The sequence below is a fragment of the Microcaecilia unicolor genome, chromosome 6 (genome assembly GCF_901765095.1).
Source record: "Microcaecilia unicolor chromosome 6, aMicUni1.1, whole genome shotgun sequence".
NCBI lineage: Eukaryota > Metazoa > Chordata > Amphibia > Gymnophiona > Siphonopidae > Microcaecilia > Microcaecilia unicolor.
In genome coordinates this window covers 286,306,395-286,320,127 of record NC_044036.1, presented here as the reverse complement: position 1 = coordinate 286,320,127, position 13,733 = coordinate 286,306,395, and positions in this window count along the sequence as shown.

The window sequence follows — 13,733 nt, the reverse complement described above, 5'->3', positions numbered from 1 at the left end:
TGGCAAGAGTCAGGACCCATGATTGTAGGCTCCAGATGGGAGGCAGGATAGGCTGATCAGTGCAACTGTAGGAGTGGAACACCGGATACTACCCGAATACTACTGCCTACCAGAACAACCTCATGTTTTGTGCCTACTGATGGACTTATACTTATGTATTCTACCTCTGCTTGTGGCTTTTAGCCATACTTTATTACTGCACTGGACCTTTGTGCCTTACCCAGTTTTATTGTTTACTAATGTAAGACAGAATGCAGGGCTATTAGACATATAGCTTGTAACTGTAGTAGCAAGGCGTATACGAGATCAGCTTGCACGTAGGTGCCACATGAATAGGTGGCCTTGGAGGGTGCTAACACCCCCGCCCTGCATCTCTGAGCCGACGGGCCTTATCTCCTGTGCTAGAAAGGAGCATTGTGTGTATGTAGAATAAGCTGCTAAGTTTCGTTTCTCTTGCCAGTATCTTTTCAGTATTATGACGTATGTACGTACTGAGAACTACAATTATGCACTGTAAGAACTACAACTGTTTACTGCGCATGCCAAATGTGACGTGTAAGGGGCCTAGTGCGCAGGCCCAGTAGGGAAGTATAAATGTAAGTGTCAGGTGATTTGCGACACACAGTGTCCTGAGACTACTCGGTACTGTTCACTTGCTAGCAATAAAGTTGCCTTGTTTGGAACCAAATTTGGCCTTTTGTCTTCTGATTTACTAGCCTGTTTCATTGGCGAGCCAGCCAGGAGTGTTATCAAAAGGGAAATCGGATTATATTCTTCCCCTCCCCCACTGCGGTCGGATCGGGTCATCGATCCCCTTCCGAGAAGGTGGTGAGTGGCCACCGCTGATTTCAGCGTCCATCTCCCGGAGGAGGGCCGATCAACTTCGCCCGACTGTAGAGGGGGCTGTGTGGTTCCGGCAAGGCACCTTTTTCTATTTCAGAGAGAAGCGTACGACGGCGCGGCCTGCGACCCCGGCGGACAGGCGAGTATACTCTACGTAGTGACCGGCCCAGTAAGGACCGAAGAAGAGGCGTGATCACCCTCTTTTAGCCAGTGACTAATACGGACTATTGGTATAAGACTAGGTCCCGAAACTCACTAGTCTCCGACGACGAAACCGAGCGGCGAACGGGAGGGTTTCTTGTGGCGTATGAAAGTGTGTGAATGGGCTTGCAGTTCCAGGCCGGGCGACCGCGATCTGGTCAGGCCGAGTGTTGAACCTTTTGTGTCTGGTGGAACGAGACCCCTTACTCCTCCACCACCCCTTTCCCCCTGTGTCCGTCACCTGTCCTTTGGCACTCAGGTTAGGATGGGCGGGGGTGGGTCCACACCGTTAGATTTAATGACGAAACACTTTAGCGAAGTGTTCGATCAAGATAAATGTAGCAGGGCCGGGATGATACAGCGATGTCAATTTATGTGGCCAGGGCTAGGGATTGCTGAATGGCCCCCGGGAGGGTCATTTGAGTATGAAAAGGTGGCGGCGGTCATGAATATTGTCATAGTTGAAGGGAACCCAGGCTGCCCCGAGGACATTCCATACATCCAAGCGTGGTTGGATGTGGTCCGGGATCCGCCGGCTTGGGCCCAACGGAAGGTAGAGAAAGCCGCCCTCATGGTGGTGAAGCAGAGGAAGGGCCGGAAAACTAAACTTAAAGCCCTGCCGACCTATGCCTTCGCTCTCCAAAGCCCGGCACCCGCTGCCGTTCAGAAGGCCGCAGGGACCGCCCCTAGCGTAGAGGCCACTGAGACCACGCCCCCTGCTACCATTGTTAAGGCAGAAACCACGCCCAGTACTACCAACACACTTCCTAGAATGAAAACCCCGAAGGAAACCCGAGGGAAAGTTCAGGGTTTGCCCGAAAAGAAGCCCCCAAAGGCCCCGATACTTGCTACGACGGAAGCATACGAAGACGATATTGCGCCACCGCCATATGCCCCTATGTACCCCGGCTTCGCGGGCCTAGCAGAGGGCCCGGATAACGCCGGAGCCTCCGGGTCAGAGTCGGAGGCCGAAGAGATTCCCCGACCAGCCTCACCTGAACCAACGGGCCACGCGGCTACCCGGAAGAGTACACGGGGGGTGAAGAACATTACCCGGTTTCCCCAATTAAGTCCACAGAAGGCCATCCCTCCCGGCCGTAAAGGGGGGCCCATCAATATATACCCAGTCCGACTATCTACCACTTTTACCCCAAACCCGACAGAAGAAGGGGGTCAGCCCATTGAATCAACAGTTTATAGCCACGTGCCCTTCTCCAGTGCCGACTTGTACAATTGGAAATTGCATGGGCCATCTTACGACCAGAAGCCCGAGCAGTTGGTAGAATTAGTGGAAGGCATTATATACAGCTATAATCCTACGTGGGGAGACCTTAGACAACTAAGCGCCCATATTCTGACCACGGAAGAACGCCGTCTCTTACAACAGAATATGGAGCAAGCTGTTCGGGATGCGAACCCGACTCATGCTAACTTACAGAATCTAATAGAAACGGAGGCGCCCCTTGCTGCCCCTGCGTGGGATTACCGGACCGTTGAAGGCCAGGCCTTTATCCGCCGGTATCAGCAGGCATACCTGGCAGCCTTGAAGAAGGGGAAGCAGAAGGTTACAAATATGGGGAAAATCCATAGTGTAGTCCAACTGAAGGATGAGAGCCCGGGGGACTTCCTTGAACGACTTATGGAGGCATTCAGAAGGCACAGTCCAATAAACCCTGAAGATCCCAAGAACCTCCCAACCGTGGTAATGAGTTTTGTTAGTCAGTCAGCACCGGATATACGAAGAAAGCTGCAGAGAACGGAGGGGTTTGAAGGGATGAGCATCAGCCAACTGAAAGCTATAGCTGATCGCGTATTCGGATATCGCGACCAAGAAGAGAAGACGGAGGCCCGGAAGGAATCGACCAGACGGATGCGGGAGAAGGCGGATGTGTTGGCCACGGTACTGGAAGAGCGCCTGAGGTCTAGACCAAAGGGGAGGGGCAAAAGGATAAGAGGAACACGGTCCCCCATAGGACGTAACCAGTGTGCAAATTGTCGGCAAGAAGGGCACTGGTGGGCTGACTGCCCAGAGGAGATACGGGACCGCCCGAGAGAGGAGGAACCATGGGACCGCCAGAGAGAGGAGGGACTAACGACCGCACAGGGGGCCCCAGACGAGGCCGGGGCCGAGGCCGAGGAGGTCGAGGATGGGATGACCAAAGGGAATGGCAGATGGCTGTTGACGCTACCCGGGATAGTACCGCATGAAGAGACCGGGAGGGCAGAGTCCCCACTGACCCTCTGGTGGAAATTCGGGTGGGGACGCAGTTGATGAGAGCTTTGCTAGACACGGGGGCCCAACGATCTGTAATCACCACTGCCATAGCCCCGGCCACAAAAGAAACCATACCAATTGTGGGGGCCTCCGGGAAGTCCCTTGCGGCGCCCCTTCTCAAGGAATGCCAAGTTCAGATCGGAGGGACGATGGTGTCTCATCAGTTCATACACATCCCCGGATGCCCAGTCCCCTTGATTGGTCGAGACCTACTCTGTAAGCTCCAGGCCACCTTGAAGTTCAAGACCACGGGGGAGGTGGAAGCTAGCTTTGAAGATCGGCCAGTAACACTTGTCTGCCCAGTGAGAGAAGAATGGAGACTACACGCCCTCCCAACTGTAGGGCCCGGCGACTGTCGGTATGACCAGAACACCCCTTTCGCCCAGCAGAGGCGGGCCCTAATGGATGAAGTGCCTAATGTATGGGCAGAAGTGAACTCAGGCGGACTGGCCGTAAATGCTATCCCCATATGGATTGAACTCAAACCAAATGCCCAAGTCGTCAACCAAGGACAATACCATATCCCTTATGCGGCCCGGCATAGTATGCAAATTCACTTACACAAACTTCTTCAACAGGGGGTCCTTAAACCGATCAGATCCGCGTGGAACACCCCATTGCTGCCCGTTAAGAAGCCAGGCACATCAGAATACAGACCCGTCCAGGACCTGAGGAAAGTCAACAACCAGGTAGCCGACATAGTTGCCCTCGTACCGAACCCTTACTCCATTCTAGCCCAAGTGCCAGCCCACAGCAAGTGGTATAGTGTCATTGATCTGAAGGACGCCTTCTTCTCCATCCCCCTTGCTGCCGACAGCCAGAAGTTGTTTGCCTTCACGTGGGAAGACTTACAGACTGGAAATAAACAGCAACTCACATGGACCCGGCTCCCCCAGGGGTTCAAGAATTCACCCACCCTCTTTGGTGACCAACTTGCCCAGGACCTGAAAACGTACCAGGACGAATACGGGCCGGTCGTCCAATACGTGGATGACTTATTAGTGGCCCGTGAAACGTACACGGACTGTGCAGAAGCTACCTTTTACCTCTTGAAAACCCTGGAAGCCCAGGGGTACCGGGCCAGTCGCAAAAAGGCCCAGATATGCGAGATCGAAGTCGAATATCTGGGGTTTCGCCTCCGAGAAGGAACCAGAAGGCTCGGTACCCCCCGAACCCAAGCCATTCGCAACCAACCCACTCCTGCAAATAAGAAGGAATTACGGGCACTCCTCGGAGCCGCTGGATACTGCCGGATCTGGGTCATCAACTTCGCTGTCCTGACCCAAGACTTGTACGCCAAACTGAAAGGACCTGAACTCGAGGGCCAAAATCTCCAGTGGGAGAAACACGAACTGAAAGCCCTTCAGGACCTCAAGGAGGCCCTTGTGGCCCCACCAGCGCTCGGACTGCCAGATGTGACTAAGCCGTTCCACTTGTTCATCGACGAAAAGAAGGGATTGGCACTTGGAGTCCTCACCCAACTGGTCGGCACCTGGCAACGCCCTGTAGCATATCTCTCCAAGGGAATGGACAATGTAGCACGAGGATGGCCGGGCTGTCTCCGGAGCATTGCGGCAGCCTGTCTGCTGATACACGAGGCCAATAAACTCACGTTTGGCCAAACACTTTTTGTGACCACACCCCATGCCATCCGCGGCCTACTCGAGAGTCACGGACCCAGATGGATGACCAACTCCCGATTGGTTAAATACCAAGCCCTCCTGTGCGAAAATCCGGAGGTGCGGATCCTAGACACAACTAACCTCAATCCCGCCACTCTCCTTCCAGCCCCTGAACCACCATTCCACGACTGTGAGGAGGTAATGGCCACTGTGCATTCTAGCAGACCTGACCTCAAGGACCAACCTTGGCAAGGGGGCATTACCCTGTTCACCGATGGAAGCAGCCAAGTAATAGAGGGAAGTCGAAGAGCTGGCTATGCTGTTGTATCTGAGGATCACGTGATCGAGGCTATGGCCCTGCCGCCCGGAACGTCAGCCCAGAAGGCGGAGCTGATCGCCCTCACCAAAGCCCTCCTGTGGGCTGAAGGAAAAGTTGTTAACATCTACACCGACTCCAAATACGCCTTCCTCACCCTCCAGGTGCATGGAGCCCTGTACAAGGAGAGGGGATTTCTGACAGCTGAGGGAAAAGGACTCGCAAATGCCACCGAGATTTGCCAATTACTCGAGTCAGTCTGGAAGCCAAAGAAAGTAGCTGTGATGCATTGCAGGGCCCACACCGGCCGGACGGACCCTATCGCCCGTGGTAACCAACGGGCGGATGATGCCGCAAAAAGGGCAAGTCAGCTCCCTTACTCATCTCATCCTTCTGACCCCGTACTCGTCGTCCAGCTCCCCGCAGAGACCCCTATCTACACCCCCCAAGAAACAGAGTGGGCCCGACAAGAGGGCCTGGAGTCACGCAATGGATGGTGGATACTGCAGGACGGGCGCATATGGATACCCGAAGCCCTGGCCTGGGCAGTGACCAAAGAGGCTCATGATCGCACCCACCTGGGCAGGGACGCTCTGGGGCGCCTACTTGAGAAGACCTACTACATCAACAAACTGTCTTTGTGGACCAAAAACGCTTCCAGTCAATGTGTAATTTGTGCCCGGAATAACCCCCGAACAGGACCCAGTCCTGCGCCAGGACACGTGCTCCGGGGCACTAGCCCTTTTCACGTTTGCCAGATTGACTTCACGCATATGCCCCCGGCCCGGGGCTACAAAGCCATCCTAGTCGCAGTGTGTACGTACACCGGATGGATTGAAGCCCAGCCAACTAGAACGGAAATGGCTAAAGAAGTCACCTCCCTACTGATTCATCATATCCTACCCAGATACGGTCTCCCCAAGCAGATAAACTCCGACAACGGGCCAGCCTTTGCCAGTGAAGTAACTCAACAGCTCAGTACAAGACTGGGCCTCGATTGGAAGTTGCATTGTGCCTGGAGACCCCAGAGCAGTGGAATAGTGGAGAGAGCTAACCGATCCTTGAAGAACCAGCTAGCCAAGCTATGTCAAGAAGCCAAAGCCAAATGGCCCGACCTGCTTCCACTGGCCTTGCTACATCTCAGGTGTACCCCCAAGGCTACCGGCCTTACCCCTTACGAGATGATGTACGCTAGGCCACCGCCACTACCCTCTTTCCCCGACTCCCTGCAGATACAGGGCGAGAATTCCTTAGTGAGACAGATGAAAGCCTTACACGAGGTAGTGCAGAACATCCAGCAATACACTGAGAGAGTAGCTCCCCTGGTTTTTACCAGTCCTATACACCGGTTCAGGGTAGGAGAGGAGGTGTGGGTGAAAGAGTGGGATGACTCTGACTGTCTGAAACCCAAATGGAAAGGGCCCTCCCTTGTTCTCCTAACGACCCCAACCGCTGTTAAAATTGCAGGAAACCCAGTGTGGATACATTGGACCCGATTGAAGCCTGCTGCTCCTACTAGCAGCGCCCCGAAGCGCTGGACTGCGCATCAACATCCTGACGCTCCACTGCGGCTGACCCTAAGAAAGACGTGAACCGACAGATTCATGCCTGCCTCGCAACAGGAGCTCAGCTTTTGGACCCACTGCGTCTTTGGCTCTGTATTCATTGCAGCCTTCATCGTGGGCCTCATTATCTTCTTGCTGCAAAGGCTCGGATACCTCCCACCATATATATAATGCTGAGCCTACTCCTCCTCCTTTGCTCAGTCCCGAGCTATCCTACCACCCTGAGCCAGAATTGCACTGAATGTTTGCGCCTGGTGCGCCATCGTATAGAGGGAGGATATCACCTGGTTACCACCCTCATTCACCAGACGCAGCCCCCGGAAGGCAATTGCAAGCTCCTTCCGGCGTGTGCCATCATCACCCCGGATGGCCTCCAACAGTTCCACAGATGCCTCCAAGGCAACCTCACTGTCTGCCATAGTCCCACCAAGCCAAGATACTACAATGTCACCCTCAGTGTAGGACTCCCTGCGTATGTGGCCGGGCCCCCGGGAGTTGAAGGTGATGGCATTCTGTATTACGTCAATTCCACTCGCATCCTTGCTGGCGGTATCCCAACTGTGGCTACACTCACCTTTGACGTTTGCGCCGCCATGGACAAACACCCTTGGTCCCGTAAGTGTGGAAGCCAAAGTTGGCGTCAGGCATATGTGAACGACCACAAGTATGTCTGCCCCTTCAGTCCAGATATGAGATGCTGCTCCCCTTGGGTTTGGCTCCCCTGTGCCGGCGACACTCGAGCCTCAGGCTGGGAACGAGTATGCGCTTATACGGGAGGAGGATATGCCGGATGCACCGGCCTGGGCGAATTTCGTCGAGGTTCTGGTAACTATGTGTCCCTGGACTGGCCCATCCGAGGCCACGACATGCCCTGGAGAGGAACGTGGGGCCTTGGCATTGACGGCGGAGGGATGGATCCGCTGACGTATATTACCATATATCAAAGCCTTGAAACAAAGCCTCCCACGCACTACGAGACTACTGTCGTTGGGTACCAAGAGGTATTCGATGAAATCGCTCGCGCTGAAGAGGCAGCGACTAAGTTCCCCATCTCCACAGAAGCGCGGAATATGTTCCTCAACCTGGCCGAAAACATCGCCTTCTCCCTGGGAATTACCAACTGTTTCGTTTGTGGAGGCACGGATATGGGTGAGCAATGGCCTTGGGAAGCGAAGGAGGTCCGACAGCAAACATGGGATGCGCTCAACACTACTAACATTACCTTTCCCCAGCGCCCGAAGCCGTACGAATGGGCCCTGAGAACCAATATCATCGGTACCCTCTGCGCTAGTCGAGCGCCATCGAAGCGTTATTCTGTACCCGTGGGAGATTCCGCTTGCACGGGGGTCCTTCAGTTTAACGGCAGTCGACATACCTGGTGGCAGACGGACCGCCTGCCTGCCCCGGAGCCCATCTGGACTGAACCCACCTTGAACGCAACGTGGACACACGGAGGGAATGCCTCCCTTAAGTGGGTAGCCCCGGAGGGCTACTACTATATTTGCGGGCGCAGGGCCTATGAACAGCTCCCGGTCCGCTGGTACGGTACCTGTCTCTTAGGTACCGTCCGACCTAGTTTCTTCCTTCTGCCCCTGCGAGTCGGCGAGACGTTGGGCATCCCCCTGTACGTGGAAAAGGGGCCTGATAACATTGCCAAACGTAAACGGTCTCTTCTAAGCACCAAACCTAAAGTCCAAATTGGAGACTGGAAAGACAACGAGTGGCCGCCAGAACGTATCATTCATTATTATGGACCGGCCACGTGGGCTGAAGATGGCACATACGGGTACCGTACTCCTATCTACATGCTGAATCGCATTATCCGCTTGCAGGCAGTGCTCGAGATCCTTACCAACGATTCGGCACTTGCCCTCAACATTTTAGCCCGACAGAACACTAAGCTCATTACCGCAGTTTACCAAAATCGCTTGGCTCTCGACTACCTCTTAGCCCAGGAAGGCGGGGTGTGTGGCAAGTTTAACCTCAGTAATTGCTGCTTACAGATTGATGACCAAAGCCAAGTCATCAGCGAAATAACTGACCGCATGGTCAAATTAGCCCACGTCCCCGTCCAAACCTGGAACAGCGCTTGGGATTGGACTTCCTCCCTTACCAGCTGGTTGCCCACTTCCGGGAGCCTGCAAGGTCTCCTGGTCATGGGTGGCCTATTTCTGCTGTCCTGCCTACTAATTCCTTTGTCTCTTCCCTTAGTTTTCAGGTGTCTCCGCTCCACCATGGAAAGTATCGCTGACCGCCGGGCTGCTGCCCAACTTATGGCTCTCCAGGTGTATTCCCCCATTCCCCAGGCTGACGAAGAAGAACCTTGTGGCTGACGCGGACTTCTGTCCTCCCGAATCAGTTTATGAGCCAATACCCTTGTGCCAGCATAAGACCGGCTACAAAGGGGGGGGGATTCCACTAGGGGCCCTCCGTCTCAACCCCGGCGAAGTAACCAGCGGCTGCACAAAGGCTTAGGGCTCCTTGTGACCTCCTTGCTAATACTTCTTGTCTTTCCTTTCCTTTTCAGGGTTCTGGGAATGATACTCTCCATCAGAATGAATGTCTAGTATCAAAAGGGGGGAATTGTAGGAGTGGAACACCGGATACTACCCGAATACTACTGCCTACCAGAACAACCTCATGTTTTGTGCCTACTGATGGACTTATACTTATGTATTCTACCTCTGCTTGTGGCTTTTAGCCATACTTTATTACTGCACTGGACCTTTGTGCCTTACCCAGTTTTATTGTTTACTAATGTAAGACAGAATGCAGGGCTATTAGACATATAGCTTGTAACTGTAGTAGCAAGGCGTATATGAGATCAGCTTGCACGTAGGTGCCACATGAATAGGTGGCCTTGGAGGGTACTAACACCCCCGCCCTGCATCTCTGAGCCGACGGGCCTTATCTCCTGTGCTAGAAAGGAGCATTGTGTGTATGTAGAATAAGCTGCTAAGTTTCGTTTCTCTTGCCAGTATCTTTTCAGTATTATGACGTATGTACGTACTGAGAACTACAATTATGCACTGTAAGAACTACAACTGTTTACTGCGCATGCCAAATGTGACGTGTAAGGGGCCTAGTGCGCAGGCCCAGTAGGGAAGTATAAATGTAAGTGTCAGGTGATTTGCGACACACAGTGTCCTGAGACTACTCGGTACTGTTCACTTGCTAGCAATAAAGTTGCCTTGTTTGGAACCAAATTTGGCCTTTTGTCTTCTGATTTACTAGCCTGTTTCACAACAACCTGAATAATTGGAAATAGCTGTAATGCAAGTGAAGGCTTATGGTACCAAATCCCAAATAGGTTTCAGCTCTGTCATGCAATGGGTGGATGCTTAAGCACACCAAGTTTTGAACAATCCAGGGAGGTGTAATTTAGATTGATTTTAGCATTCCTCCTCCCTACTATTTTGATTAGTTGGCTTCCATGGATCCCAGATCCATAGGAGCCTGCTCTGTGGGTGCTTGTGCACCCCCCAATATTGAGCAAAGTCCTTGACATTGTCAAAGGAGGGGTAATTTCCATTGGTCTTAGCACCCCTAATTATTTTGAAGTTGGCTCCTATGCGCAGATCTGCTCCTTTGCTGGCTCCAGCTCAAATCAAAATCAGAACAGTCAAAAAACAAACAAAAAAAATCATTCAAAAAGGCGGTAAATAAATCCTATATCCTAATCCTAAAAAAAAGGACAAAATCTGTGCATATGCCCCTGGATTCTATATATGACGACTAAAGTTGTGCACACAAATCAGAGTGCATTGCCGCTTTGCACACGTAGCTTAATTGATGAATGAGCCAATCAGTGCCAATAATTGGAAGCTATCAATAATATTAATTGGGATTTACGCACAAATTGGAGTGGAGGAGTGGCCTAGTGGTTAGGGTGGTGGACTTTGGTCCTGAAGAACTGAGTTCAATTCCCACTTCAGGCACAGGCAGCTCCTTGTGAATCTGGGCAAGTTACTTAACCCTCCATTGCCCCAGGTACAAATAAGTACCTGTATACAATACATAAGCTGCATTGAGCCTGCCATGAGTGGGAAAGCACAGGGTACAAATGTGCCAAAAACAATTAATATTCTATAATAATCTACATGTAAATCCTAGGACATGTACTTTTGGGGGGGCATGTTTAGGAGTGTTTTGGGGGTGTTCCTATGAAATATGTGCATTCTTATATGGCATGAAAAAATTATACGTTGAGCGCAATTCTATAATGTTTGGGTACAATTTATAGAATACCGCTCAACGCATAATTTTTTTCATGCCAATTTTTCAGCTTGATTTACTGAATCTAGTCCATGATGGTGCACAGCCAAGACTAGATTTATTTTTTAAGTTCTTTTATACCTTTTGCAAGCCCAAAAGCTAGTGATGTACATTCAGGTACTTTCCTGCCTAGTTTGTAGAGGATTAAAGGGTCTTTTTAGTAAGGTGAGCTAATGGATTTAGTGCATGCTAACGATTAACATACATAAGATGGTTTCTGAGGGCTTTTCTCCAATTTTCAATAAATAGAAAACATCAGCTGTTTTGAATGTTATGAGCTGGAGATAGTTTATTTTTGTATTAGGTTTCTCCATTTTATTTCTCTCTGTCACAGCAGTTGTCTCAAATATTTAATGTCTGCCAGGCCTTTTATGCCTATGGTGACTGACTATTTATTCATTCTGCATCTGGACTAACTTGCTGCACACTTTGGGCCTCATTTATCAACCCAGTGATAGTTCCCTCCCCCGGCGCATGTCATTTTTGGCGCTGCAAATATATTTCAATTTTTGTAGCATCGATGTGTACCAGACGGTAATCAGGCAGTGCTGCACGCTGCCCAGTTACCTCCGTGTTAGCATGGAAGCCCTTACCACCACCTCAATGGGTGGTAAGAGCTCTCCCCAAAATGGCCACACAGCAAGTGCTTCACTTACCGCATGGCCATTTCTTGAAAAACACAAAGACCTACTTTTTATCCGCTGTGGTAAAAGGGTGCCTCGGTGTACGTCATATGAAAGCAGGTGTAAATGTTGGTGCTTAGGGGTCTATTCTATAACAGTGCATGTAAATTCTGGGAATGTCCCTGGAATGCTCCTTGACCTACTTGAATTAATGCACGTAAATCCCAATTAAGGCCAATTAACATCAATAATTGGTTGTTAGTAGACAATTATTGGCACTGATTGGCTAATCAATTAAGTTGCGTGTGCAACATTATATAGAATCCCAAGTTTGTGTGAAAATTTATGCAATAGAGCATTAATGAGCTGCTGTGATGCAAAATTATGCAAAGCGTTAATAGAAACATAGAAACATGACGGCAGATAAAGGCCATATGACCCATCCAGTCTGCCCATCCTCTGAAACCCCTAATTCTTCCTGTTCCTAAGCGATCCCACATGCTTATCCCATGCCTTTTTAAATTCTGGAACAGTCCTCGACCCCACAAGCCCCCCGGGTGACCCCCGCTGCCATTGCCACCGCTCTCTGCCGCCATCCCCCCCCCGCCGCCAGAACCACCTCCAACTGTCGCCCGACAACCCACTCGACCCCCGCCCGCTATCGCTTACCTGTGCTGGCGGGGGACCCCAACCCCCACCAGCCGAAGCCATCGTCCTTTGTTCGTTTGTTCTTTCTGAGTCTGACTCGTCTCTGACGTCCTGCACGTACACAACGTGCAGGATGTGTGCAGGACGTCAGAGATGAGTCAGACTCAGAAAGAACAAACGAACAAAGGACGATGGCTTCAGCTGGTGGGGGTTGGGGTCCCCCGCCAGCACAGGTAAGCGATAGGGGTCGAGAGGGTCGTCGGGCAGGCGACAGTTGGAGGTGGTTCTGGCGGCGGAGTGAGGGGGATGGCGGCAGGGGGTGGCGGCAATGGTGGCGGGGGTCACCGGGGGGGGGGGGGCTAAAATGTGCCCCCTCACCTCGGCTCTGGACCCCCCTACCGGCGAAGTCCAGATACACCCATGGTCTCATCTGTCTGTGTCTGCATCCCCTGCACTGAATACTGCTTTGCCGTCTAATCAGCGTGTTTTTTCTAGCAAAAAAGGTGCCGGTACTCAAATGCTAGGCCACCCTTCAGGAGTGGGGTGATCACTGAGGGACCCACCCCATAATAGCCAGGCCCCCTGCAACCAGTCATGGAATCTATGACAGGACAGAATTGGTGTGTAGAGCTTGAGCTCTATCATTAAAACTTGGGGTCCACGGGTCAATTTTAGCAGACAATGGAAAAGGTGCCGGTACTCAGTACCCCCAAGTACCCCCTCAAAAATGGCCATGTTTTGCTTCCTAGAGGCTGCATCAGGGGCTTAACCTTCCACTATCAGGGTCCCTAAATAGTCCCTAAAAAGTGATAGCAGTTAGGTATAGGAGGAGGAGATTGTCCATGTGTTTCAGCTGTTGTTGTCACTGGAACTTTGACTTTGCTGCTATATAATTCTGCTTCTAGATGCTATCAGGTGTATATGCCTTTAGGGACCCTGATAGTGGAAGGTTAAGCCCCTGACACAGCCTCTGGGAAGCAAAACGTGGCCAAGTCAGGCATTTGATTTTAATAAAGCTGTGTTTGCTCTTTTATCTTTGGTCTGCTCTGTTGGTTTGAGGATTGTCCACAAATGAATCTAAGCCTCTGTTGTCTGTGCCCTTATCTCAGGCTTTACCCCTCACTCACCACAGCTAAGGGTCTGTGCTTAACTCAGGTTTTACCCCTTACTCCCTACATCTAGGATCCTTTGTACTGTCCCAGGCTTTACCAGAGGTATTAAATATGTCTCTCCCATTTTGCATCTATAGAAGCCTGCTTCATATATATGGCCAGTATGGAGAGAAAGACAAAGAGAATTGTGGAATTTCACTGCAGTGTTGGCACAACCTGCCTGTCTTGTGTTGTATTCTATGTTTGTTTGCTA